Here is a 12,069-nt window from a genome sequence, read left to right as displayed (position 1 = left end):
CTCAAACACACCAGAATGCCCAGCAAAGATTAAGTGCACAAGGAGTACAAAGTGATCTCGTTGTATTATAACTTCCTTTTCTCAGCTGCAGCTAATTCATCTACATGACAAGTGTTGTTAAAGATTCCTCCAGTTGTGTGTGCTAAGAATATCCAATTACACCTCCACACGGATCTTAACATCAGACCATCAGTGGCTTTGTTCTTCATATTTAAAATACCTGGTTTAAAGCAAAAAGGTGAAATCATATCATTTTGGCATTCGTTCGATTTTTATATGAAGGATTTGCTTAACTCCCATAATTCCTTATGACACTGGAGATGTAGGAGTTCAAGCATAGCCTTTATCAGTGCATTTCTGAGGAGCTCCCTGTTTCTTCTGCTTGCAACGGTTTGTCTCAGCTGAATGCTATGATGCTATCAGAAACATGATGAATGCTATCAGAAACAGTGGGAGTAGAGTCACCGTGGAGTGCCTCAACTCTAATTTTCCACCTACTGTTGAAGTATTGAACTTGACCACTTCAACAAACCCTGATTTGAAATCACACTGCTTCCTCCCCCTGCTCTGCAGCTAACTGGAGCCTGTTGACAATTTCATAGAATCATAGAATTAGCCGGGTTGGAAGGGACCTCAGAGATCATCTAGTCCAACCCTTGACCCACCGGAGCAGTTGCTAGACCATGGCACTGAGTGCCACATCCAGTCTTTTTTTAAATGTCTCCAGGGACGGAGAATCTACCACCTCACCGGGCAGTCCATTCCATAGCCTGATCGCCCGCTCCGTGAAGAAATTCTTTCTAATATCTAACCTAAACCTCCCCTGGCACAACTTAAGACTGTGTCCTCTTGTCTTGTTGATGGTCGTCTGTGAAAAGAGTCCAGTTCCCACCTCGCTACAGCCTCCTTTCAGGTAGTTGTAGACAGCAATGAGGTCTCCCCTGAGCCTCCTCTTCTCCAGGCTGAACAGCCCCAGCTCTCTCAGCCTCTCCTCATAGGGCCTGTGCTCAAGTCCCTTCACCAGCCTGGTTGCCCTCCTTTGGACCTGTTCCAGGACCTCTACATCCTTCTTAAACTGAGGGGCCCAGAACTGGACACAGTACTCGAGGTGTGGCCTCACCAGCGCTGAGTACAGGGGCAGAATCACCTCCCTGGACCTGCTGGTGACGCTGTTCCGGATACAGGCCAGGATGCCATTGGCCTTCTTGGCCACCTGGGCACACTGCTGGCTCATGTTCAGCTTCCTGTCAATCCAGACTCCCAGGTCCCTTTCTGCCTGGCTGCTCTCCAGCCACTCTGTCCCCAGCCTGTAGCGCTGCATGGGGTTGTTGTGGCCAAAGTGCAGGACCCGGCACTTGGCCTTGTTGAACCTCATCCCGTTGGAATCGGCCCAGCTCTCTAGTCTGTCCAGGTCCCTCTGCAGAGCCTTCCTGCCTTCGAGTTGGTCCACACTTCCTCCCAGCTTGGTGTCATCTGCGAATTTGCTGATGATGGACTCAATCCCTTCGTCTAGGTCGTCGATAAAGATACAGAACATGATAAAGAACATGATAAAGAAAAGATAAAGAACAGAACTGGGCCCAACACTGATCCCTGGGGGACACCACTAGTGACCGGCCGCCAACTGGATGCAGCCCCGTTCACCACCACTCTCTGGGCCCGGCCCTCCAGCCAGTTCCTAACCCAGCACAAGGTGCTCCTGTCCAAGCTGTGGGCTGACAGCTTTTTCAGGAGAATGCTATGGGGGACGGTGTCAAAGGCTTTGCTGAAATCCAGGTAGACCACATCCACCGCCTTCCCCTCATCCACCAGACGGGTCACCTGATCATAAAAGGAGATCAGGTTGGTCAGGCAGGACCTGCCCTTCCTAAACCCGTGCTGGCTGGGTCTGATCCCTTGCCCATCCTGCAGGTGCTGTGTGATTGCACTGAGGATGATCTGCTCCATAACCCTGCCAGGCACTGAGGTCAGGCTGAGGTCAGGCATTTATTTCATCAGGACAATGACCTTATATCTCTGAATTGCTTGGAATGAAAGAAACTCTTTTCCTCAAGGTTCATTCTGATATTTTTTTTATTCAGCTACCTTGAACCTCCACTTATTCCAATATATCTTTTCATTAAAAGGTTTTTTTCTTCTTTGGCAGAATTTGTTTCTCTAGCCCCTAAAAACCCATTGTGCTGTTTTGCTCTTCTTGGAGGACATGTCTTCTAACTCTTTATTGGAGCAGAGTCTTCTGATGAAGTAACTGAGCCCATTCAAGAATGTCTACTGTGTTTGCATTGCAGGGTGGATTGCAATCTTCTAAATCTGGCTAAGGAAGGATTCAAAAACTATTTCTGCCATATTTACTTCACCTTTGTGGTATGTGGTTCACCACACTTTTTTCCCCCTAATTGTTGGTATTATTGGCTCAACTTTATTTCCTCAGAAATTAACCTCTCGCACACAGCTCTTGTGCCTTGCAGTTTTCATCATCCCTCAATTCTTTCCCTGCTTGTCCAGCCCCACAGTGATTTGCTCTGTTTTCTGCAAGACACTTTTACTTCTTTTGTTTCCCTTCACCCTCAGCTTGTTTCCATTTTCCACATATTGCCTTGTTTTATTGCTCGGCTCGACCGCTGTTAACTGTATGTACTTTCCAATAACTTCCTTTGCTTTGTTTTATATCACTTCCTTGAATATATCCCAGCTGATCTGCAGTGAGATTTCTTCACCCTTGCAAGTCAGAGGCCTGAAAAGGCACCAGAAAGCACTTCAGAGGCCTCTATCAAAGACTGAATGGTGGAGGTGGGCTTGCTTTGGACAGCGAGAGGACATCTGTTCTTGGCCACACAGTGAGCTCTGACGTGGCTCCCCTTCCTGCTGGGCAAAATAGCCTGGCCAAAAAGGCACCCATTCTCTCCAGAAGAGTGAAGTGAGCCACAGTGATGTTCTCTGGAGCTCTGCCATAAGGCCTAGGCCATGGAACAAGCTCTGGATTTCCAATAAACTGAACCTCCAGGAATCTGGAGCTATCAAAACTGAGCAAGACAATTTAATTCCAGCATTGGCAAGACAGGATTTGGACGCAACATATTACAAGATGTCCTGCCAGTTCTGGTTTGGGGCGCAGTCTGAAGCAGGTGAATCCTTCCTGATTTGAAGTTCCACAGCAAATAAATCATTTCCCAGAGCTCTAACAGAGATGAAACTGGCCTGCTGCTAGAAAGAGAGGGCTGAGAGAAGTGGTCTGCCTCAAAAGATCTACTCTATATGTTGCCAGCAATTTCTGAAATTAAATTAAATTAAAATTATTCTGGTCTATATCTGCATGGAGACAGGTATCTCTGTGTAAGGTACCTGAATTTCTCTACACATGGTTACACTAGATGGCATATATGCTTTGCATGTGAATACACAGGAGCAGAGATGCCTTCTAGAAGTGAGCTTTTCACACTTTTCTTGTCAGACCAGACCACCTTCACCTCCTGTAACCCCAGATACCATGTTGTTAGAGAAGGAAGGGGTCCTTTGCTACTCCTGGGTTCTGAAAACACTTCAGACTTTTTCTCATTTTTGTATCTCTGCTCTTGATACATTTGCCAGTCAAAGTACACCTCTGTCTCCTTCACTCTCCTACTGTCATGCTAAGAGTAGGCCAAGTTTTGTGGACTTTGGCAATTGAGTCATTAAAAATGAATCTCAAGAACTTTATTCTATAATAAAGAGGGCTGGGCTGAATGGAGTTGCCAAACTTTGCAAAGCTTCTGTAAAAATGTGTATTTTCCTACAGTGTTACAAAGCCCATACTTACCTAATAGACTGTCAGGAGTCCAAAGGAGCTTCTACAAAATTTCTGGTAAATAGTATTTGCTTTAAGAATTTATATGCATGCCAAAAACAATGTACTGTATTTATCAGCTTGGAACTATTACAATCTTTTCAGTAAATAATATTCTGGTTTCTGAAAAAGACTAAAATGTGAATCTAATCCAATTGTGTCACCTCTCATTTCCTTCAAAAAAGGGGGAAAACTGCAAAAACGTCTGAAATTCTGTTTTGAATTAACTGCCACTTTATCTCTAAGTGACCTCCTTGTGCAAAGCTATTACTTTGAATACTGTTTCTGAGATCATTCAGTCATCTCCAATCCCTGCAATGCATACCTACAAGGCAGTTAATACTATCAGCTCTGTCATCTTACATTTGTACAGGGTTTCTCATCCAAAATGTCCTAACTCCTTGCAAGGAGACCTCTCCCTAGGGACCAGGCTGCACTCACACTGTGTTAACTCTTTCAAAGGGTTTGTTAGCTGGGAGTGGAGGGGGGGTGATGAACTTTAACTGTATTTCAATATGCCACTATTAGAGCAAATCACTCTCCCTAAGCTGAAAACCAAAAGCAAGTGGTCTGCAGCGCCATACAGCCAGTGGGAGAAGGAAATGAATATTCTGGGGATTTTCTCAATTCCAATGAGTTCTTTTAAAATCTCTCTGGCAGTACAAGGAGACCTAAGTGTAAGAAAAGTTCAGACGCTCTAGCAGAAAATGAAGGGTTTGAAAGGGTACTTATACAAATAGATTTAGTTATTCAAGCTGTGATAGGTCCCTGATTCTAGTCAGCACATTCTAGTGTGGTATTTCTTCATTAGAATAAAGGCAATTTAAACTCATTACACTGCTCCTTGTCAGTCATTCCAGCCCCTCACTTTCTCCATTCAGCCATGCACCCACAAATACCTTTTCCATACCATTTATTCCTGGTCCCTCCTCCTAGCCTTCCTCAGTAGACAGGAGCTCCTCTTCTTGATGGCATCCCCAGGGTGTGTCAGCAGTCAGTTCCTGAGGAGCTAATTCCACCTCTCTTCTGCTCTGCTGGTTACTGAAACTCTGTCTGTTCCTCCAGTCAGACCCGTTCCCAACTGATCCTGAAGCTTCTCTGCTCTCAGCTGCTGGAGAAGGTTGAGGTGGTGAGCTGGAGAGCAAAGAAGAAAGAAGAGGATTTATACTTTGGTATTTTGGAAGTTGGAATCCAGAGAGAAGCTTAAGAACGTGACTTGAGGCCAAAATGCTTGGCTCTCCAGTTACATAGTGGAGTGAGGCAGGTCTATTCCTATCGCAACACTGTGGCCTATGTCTTGTCAGGAGCTGCCAGCATCAATGATGTGTGATGGGTTCAGAAGAACCTTTCCTTCCCTTGTCTCCTCTCTGCAGTCCTGTGGGAGGAAAGGGGAAATAGAGGATTTAGTAGCACTGAGAGAAACACGTCTGAGATAGAGTGGTCTACTGTGGAGCATAATACATACCACATTATGAGATTGGGTGCCTGGGAGTTACTAGCAGGACATCTGGAGGTTGCAATTCCTCCTGACACTGTTCTCCACAACTGTCCTCCCTTCCCCTCATTCCAGCAGATTTGTGGTCCTCAAACTGTTAATTTGGTCTTTGACTACCATTTCATTTATCCCAGTTGCTGCGTTAGGAGGGAGAAGGAAAAAAGAAAAAAAAAGAAAAAAAAAAACAAAAAAACAACAACAACAACAAAAAACCATCATCTCACAGAAAACAGATGCTGCCTCTATAATAATCAGATAAATTAAATGCATGAAGTACTGCCTGTGTACAATCTTGATTCTTTGTAAAGCCAGTGGTTTTATCCTTGATTTTAAAACTCCAGGTACATTGTATCACTTTAGTTTTGACCCATCTGGATTAGGAAAATATCCCATTAGTTTTTGTCATGAGTACTGTAAATTAAATGGACTAACAAATTACAGTAAGAGAAAAAAACCTCACTGATATATTTTCACTCCTATGAAACATATACAGCTTTTCTAGCCTGCATTTCTCCACTGTCATTTACATTTTGATGTAATATTTGCCTGCACCTATATGCATTATTTTAAAAAAACAGAGTAACTCCCCAAACAGACCTGCATGCACATACATGCACGAGGAATGCAACTCCACACAGAGATGGTGGATAAAAGCAGTCCCAGCACCGTGCCTTTCTTGGACCTTTCTGGTTCCCCAACAGAGATGTATTCTGCTACCTAGTTATCAGAAACAAAGCACACACTTACCTTCATTTTAGTACTGTGCAATAATCAAAACTGACCTTACATCATCTCAGGTAAAAATCATACCTTTTGTTGGAGACACCTGATTGGTGTTGACAGTTCTATGGAAACACAACAAAGTGAATATTGCAATAATTTTGCAAACTCAAAGGAGATATGCCTGTGATTTTCGGGTGCTGAAATTAACCAAGGAATGATATTCACAACTTCTTTCATCTACTGAAACATGCTGCTCTTAGGAACAACAATCAAGTATTTTGGGATCTGTGGGATCCAGCAGAATTCAGAATTTGTAAAAGTTTCAAGATTTTGTGCCTCAAGTTACATTAAACAGAGTATGTATACAAAAGCATATCAGTGTGTACATCGATGTATGCTGATTTCCATCTCAGTAATATAAAAAAAATAAATTACAATGAAGATGGTTTGGCAGCAAAGCCACCTTCAGACATAGTTAGGGAGATGTGAGTGGAAGAAAGAGCTAAGGTCAAAGCCAACTGCAGAATTTCACGTACTAGATGTTTATATAGGTTACCATCTCCTTCTGCCTCTTTTGGCACTTGTGATGTGTCCCTCAGGCAAATCCAAGCAAGATGCCAAGACATCTTGTCACTCATAATGTCTGGTGGTCCAGGTTAGGGTGTATGTGATCTTTTTGTTTAAATTTTCTGCACACAACTTATAGAGCTCAGTCACTGTTTTGTCTGATTTCTATGAAAACTGTAAACAGAAAGATGTGAAAAGGAAAGTCTCTTGCACTCCTACTTCTCACAGCATAAGATGGGGCAAGATTTACCTTGTCACTGTTCTCCTTGGAAATCAGTTGTAAAAGGGAGCTACATGCTTGAAGAAGGTCATTTGGCTATTTTTAATTTTGGTATTGTCACCTGGCTTTCTGTGTATGGCCAAAACTCTGAGATTATGGTTGATACTAATGTTTGAGAATTCAAAAAAGCTTCCAGAAGTATCCCTTCCATGCTGTCTGGTAAACCAAGGGTAAAGCAACAGGAGAGAGCAGGACTCCCTGATCTTTTGGCTTTCTCTTAAGCCAAGCGCCTAAAATCTGGAAGTCTGGTGCCATTCAGATCCCTTATGGAGTCACACCTGAGTATTCCCAGTTGGAGACCAGGGCTTCCTCCTTTATTGTGTTGCTTTGGTGTTCTGGTGTACTGAATAGCACACAAGAGTGTGTTTATGGGGGCACTCAAAATTTAACCCTTGGGAACACAGGCACATAGATGTTCCCTTTTGCAAACCTCTTCTGAGCACAGTTACCTACTGTTTGTGGGAACTAGGTCAGGCTTCTGCAATGGTTGGAGATGGTGTCTGTTTTATACAGCTATCAGCTGATTTGTACTCTCCCCTCCTGAAGTGGAATACCTGAATGGGTCTCCCCAGTCACAGAAGACTTTCCTAAGGAGTAATCCCAGACCATGCAGAAGCAGGCTGAGTGCTGAGCCTCTGTGTTCCTCCCTCTTGAACAAGCTTGATCTTGAAAAAAAAAATCACTGTATACTAAAATAAAGCATCTCAAGCACCTCTTGTAATAGGGTCTGATTCTGTCAGGGTGTCACAAATGTCCCTGAAACACACTGATCTGAACATTGACCTTGTGGTAGCATAAGTAAAGAAATTGCCTAGTCTGCTGTTAGTCTGGCCAGGAACGGAGGGCTTAGATGGTTGCAGCACGAAAACACTGACCATTTGCAGAAGTAGAGATGTGTGGCTACTGAGTTGCTCTAAACAGATCAGAATTGCAATCCTAGTTGAGCGTATGGATCACCAAAGCAGTGTTTGCATCCCAGTCAGTTCAAAAATAACATTTCTTGTTAATGCACCTGTACTAAGGAAGGAAGACAGATTGCCAGGAAAATGATTTCCTGAAACTTGCTTTATGATGGTCTGACTCGAGAGGGGTTAGAAAGGCTCAGTTGATCAATACAGCTTTTATATGTGAAGAAATTGATTCTGTCCCATTTGTATTTGAACAATTGCCATTGCTTTTTCCACAGATCACTTGGATGTAAAATCAGTTTCTGATTTATTGTATTCGCCTTGTCACTGTCACAGGGCAATTATTTTCAGCTAAAACTCCTTTAAGTGATGCTATAGCTATAGCATAGAGACACTCTGACAAATCCATTAATTGTGGTGGCAGTTCTAAAGTCCCTTCCTTCTGCTTCCTGTGAAAGCTAAAACTCATACTGCCAGTATGACTCCCTAGCAGGAAAACTCATTAATCCAATGGAGGCTTTAGCAGACAACTGAAAACTTGCAGTGTTTTTACAGATAAATTTACTCTACGTTCTGAAAAAGAGAAAACCATGGTCGTATTTTGGAAGACATTATACCAGCAGTAAAACTTATCACTAAAAGCATCTGTCAAATCACTTTTGATATCAGGAAGGCCAAGATTTAGCATTTATTTATCAGAAAACCTGCAATATGCAAATACAAATGCTGCCTGGGATGCAACAGGACCCACTGCAGTATTGAATCTTTGGTTCCAGAACATCATCTTCCACTCGAGGTATTAAATTCACTTAAGATGTAAAATCTTCCAATGTTTAACACATCAGAACGATTCCTATTGTGTAAGAACTGTATTCTGGCTAATTTTTACCATTTCCAGTGAGCAAAATCCAGAAAAATATACACTGGAGTCAGCTGTTAAGTAATCATGGGATGAATTCCTACCCTTAGGTAATTGCCCTCATGGCTCCTACATCCTTCTTCATCAACCTAAGGTCCAGAGGTTAACTGAGCAAATTCTGCTATCCACTGACATGCCTGCATGAGTGAACCTGTCAGGATCTGCCCATTATCACAGGGAATGAATGAGCAGTCACTCAATTCAGCTGGGAGAGAGCAATGTTATATAAGAAGGTGCTGAATAAGGCCTTCACTTCAGACTAAGTTAGCACCAGGCAAGGGAGTTGGGGAATGCAGTTACCAGTTTAAACTGTAGTGTAACTTTTATTTAATTTGACAGCTTTCAAACTATACATCCTGTAACCTTTTGGAAAAACAAAACAAAACAAAAAAAGCAAGACCTGACTGTCATACAGGGGTCCTGGAAACGTCTTTCAGAGAATGACAGAAATAATTAGAAAGTTTAAAAGTATAGTTTGTACTAAGAAAAAATAAATTAGGTTATAGTGATCAGATTTTCTTAGTGTCAACATTAAGATCAAGGTCAGAAATCTGAGTCAAACATCCTTAGCTATCTTTTAAAACACAGGCCTCTTTTCCTTGTAATGCTGCCATAGCAAAACAGATGCTAAAAATTCTCACTCCAAAACTCTTTGCTTTTCATCCAGTTTTAAAGCCATGGTGATGTTCCAAGTTAAATTCACAAAGGAGAAAGAAATATGCTGGTGTTTTCATTGTAATATGAATTTTCCACTGAAGATGTGATTGAATTAGCAGTTCATTTTTTAACTATTACTTTAATTTGCTCCTTGTGGTCAATCTATTTTTTTCTTTCTATAACAGTCATGCCTCAGCCCTGTGCCTTTTGAGACACCTCAACATAAAATGTTTTAAAGGGAAGGGAACTGTCTAATTATATGTCTGTAAAGTGGCTTGAGCACTTCATTTGTGTGGAGTAAAACAAATAAGAGAAAATGTGGAAGAATGTAGTGCTGAATGAATGTGGAAATACCCATCTTGTTCCCATACACAGGCAGTAATACAAAGGTGTTGGGAGTGATTCTGAGTCTAGACATCCATTATCGACTTTGTATTTTCAACCCCTCTTTTAACTTGTGCCTGGAGTAACTGATGCATTCACACACTGGGACAGTTAAAACAAAGCAGAAGGAAACTTTTTTTCCCCTTTTTTTGTTTCCTCCTTAGAATAGGTAAAGAGAATTTTGTGCTTTTTTGTTGTGAACTTCCCTTGTTTTATTTACCTCCCAGCTGCTACACTTTAAGGGTTCTCCAGTCCTCATAAATGGTGGGCTTTCTGAGCCTAGGATGCAGAACACCCTTAGGACATCTTAAATTGTGGACCATTTTCCAGGAGGCAGCTCCTGAGGAATTCAAGGCTGATGAGCTGTCTTTAGCTGGACGTTCAATATAGAGTTTTAATCTCAGTGCCAGTGGCATACTGGTGAGAGAGGAAGCTGGCAGTAGGAAACACAGAAACAAGGCAGCCAACTGAGACCCCTGGCTTGAAGATTAACAGTAAAGTACTGACTTTGGCTCACTGAAAAGATGGAAAGACTGTAAGGCTGTGTGGACTCTGAAAAGCAAGGAGGAAGGGCTTTGCAAGGAGCAAAGATGAGTTTTCCCTCTGTTTCTAATAATACCTCCAAAGAGAGAAGTGTTAGACAGAAGCTGCACTTCAGCTCCTTCCAACCTGTCATATCCCAGGATATAGCCACTATATCTATATTGTATGCCAAGTCAATAGGAAGAAACCTCAGGTGCCCTGTGCAGACTCTGATGGAATAAACATTTCAGTTACATTCACTGAAGCTGAGTGTATTTAGAAACAGCAGCAGTGGTTTGAAGACTCAGACTAAAAACACAGGCCAGCAAACCTTAGAAGTACCCATTGCCTCTCTCCAGGGGACGCTTTCCCCAGGCTGCATTACTGAAGTTAGGCTGTAACTAATGAATTAGTATTTTTAGTGATGGCTGGATAAAGTTGCCTGGGGGTTCTGTTTTCTTGCCTGGGTGATGTGAGTGGGTATCTTCACAGTTTTGGGTCCTTTCAGTGTGACTCAGAGTCTACATTTTACAGGTGTTTAAAGTTTCCTGCAATATGCAAAACTACTTCAGGAGCTTTCTTCCCTAAGTTGTGTTCACGTTAGTTTTCCTTAACTTGACTGAACTTGAGTTCTTAAAATATTCTTAAATTCAGCTTGTGCTTGAAAATGATTTCCCCTTTCTCAGTGTGCAATTGCCAAATAGGAGTGTAAAGAAAGAGCCCTGTAAGGGCCTGACTGCCCTTATGCTGTGTCTGAGCACAGGAGTTAACAGACTTCTAATAATTTACTACATAAGTGCACAGCACTTTCTCAGCCACTCGTGACACAATATTTAATCTTGGAAGAATCAGGACAGTATTCCAACAATGTAATAAAACCCCGCAGAGTGCAATAATTCATGAAAAGCAGCATTGCCAGGTTAAAAATACACTTTGCAAGACAGACATCTGCTAAGTCTTCTACCATCTATTCTAAGGGTGAAGGTTTCTGGATTCATGTCTGCATATATAGGTGTATACGTGACCCTAACAAAATACAGTCTCTTGCTTTCCAAAACTTGATCCATCTTTCATGCTAGTACATATTAATTCTATCTAAGTCCATTCCAAATTAATCTAAATTCTGTCAAATACATTTATGGTATCAAAATATGCCTTAATACAAAGAAGTCAAATAACCTAGACTACTGAATGTCACTCAGAAGTACTTCAGTACTCAGAAGCAGATCCTGCAATCCTTTCTGTTGATTCTTGACAGCTAAGAAGTAGATTTTCAGAATTTATTTCTGAAGAGAATCTTTGATTTATGGGACTGGGGGAGTGCGTGAAGGATAGCTGCTCTTCAGTTATATTCCCTACCCAGGAATCCTGCTCTAACCCCTTTATTCTGCAGGTTCAGTTCACAGCCCTCTCCTTACTGGTTTTTTTTCCCTAAAGAAGCTGAACTTGAACCAGATTCTGTTTTATTTTAGTGTAACTCTGTATATGAGTGATCATGTACAACTGTTACAACTAGAAGCAAACTGTGTCTTCAAGACTGGTGATTTTTATATTATTTGACTGCAATAAACACAATTGCACTCAGGGAGTAATGACACATCTCACTCCAGATAAAGTGGTTTCCTGTAGAAAGAGAGGCTCAATGCTGAGCTGTAGATTTTCAACCAATAAGATCTTGATTGAGCCCCAAATTTAAGCAGTTACTTCATGTTTGCTTAACACATCACCTTGTTTACAAGGCAGAGAAGTTTGCAAGCCTCTCCACTGAGACGAATTCCATAGAAATATATG

The sequence above is a fragment of the Calypte anna genome, chromosome 1 (assembly GCF_003957555.1).
Source record: "Calypte anna isolate BGI_N300 chromosome 1, bCalAnn1_v1.p, whole genome shotgun sequence".
Taxonomy (NCBI): Eukaryota; Metazoa; Chordata; class Aves; order Apodiformes; family Trochilidae; genus Calypte; species Calypte anna.
This window is presented reverse-complemented; position numbering follows the sequence as displayed.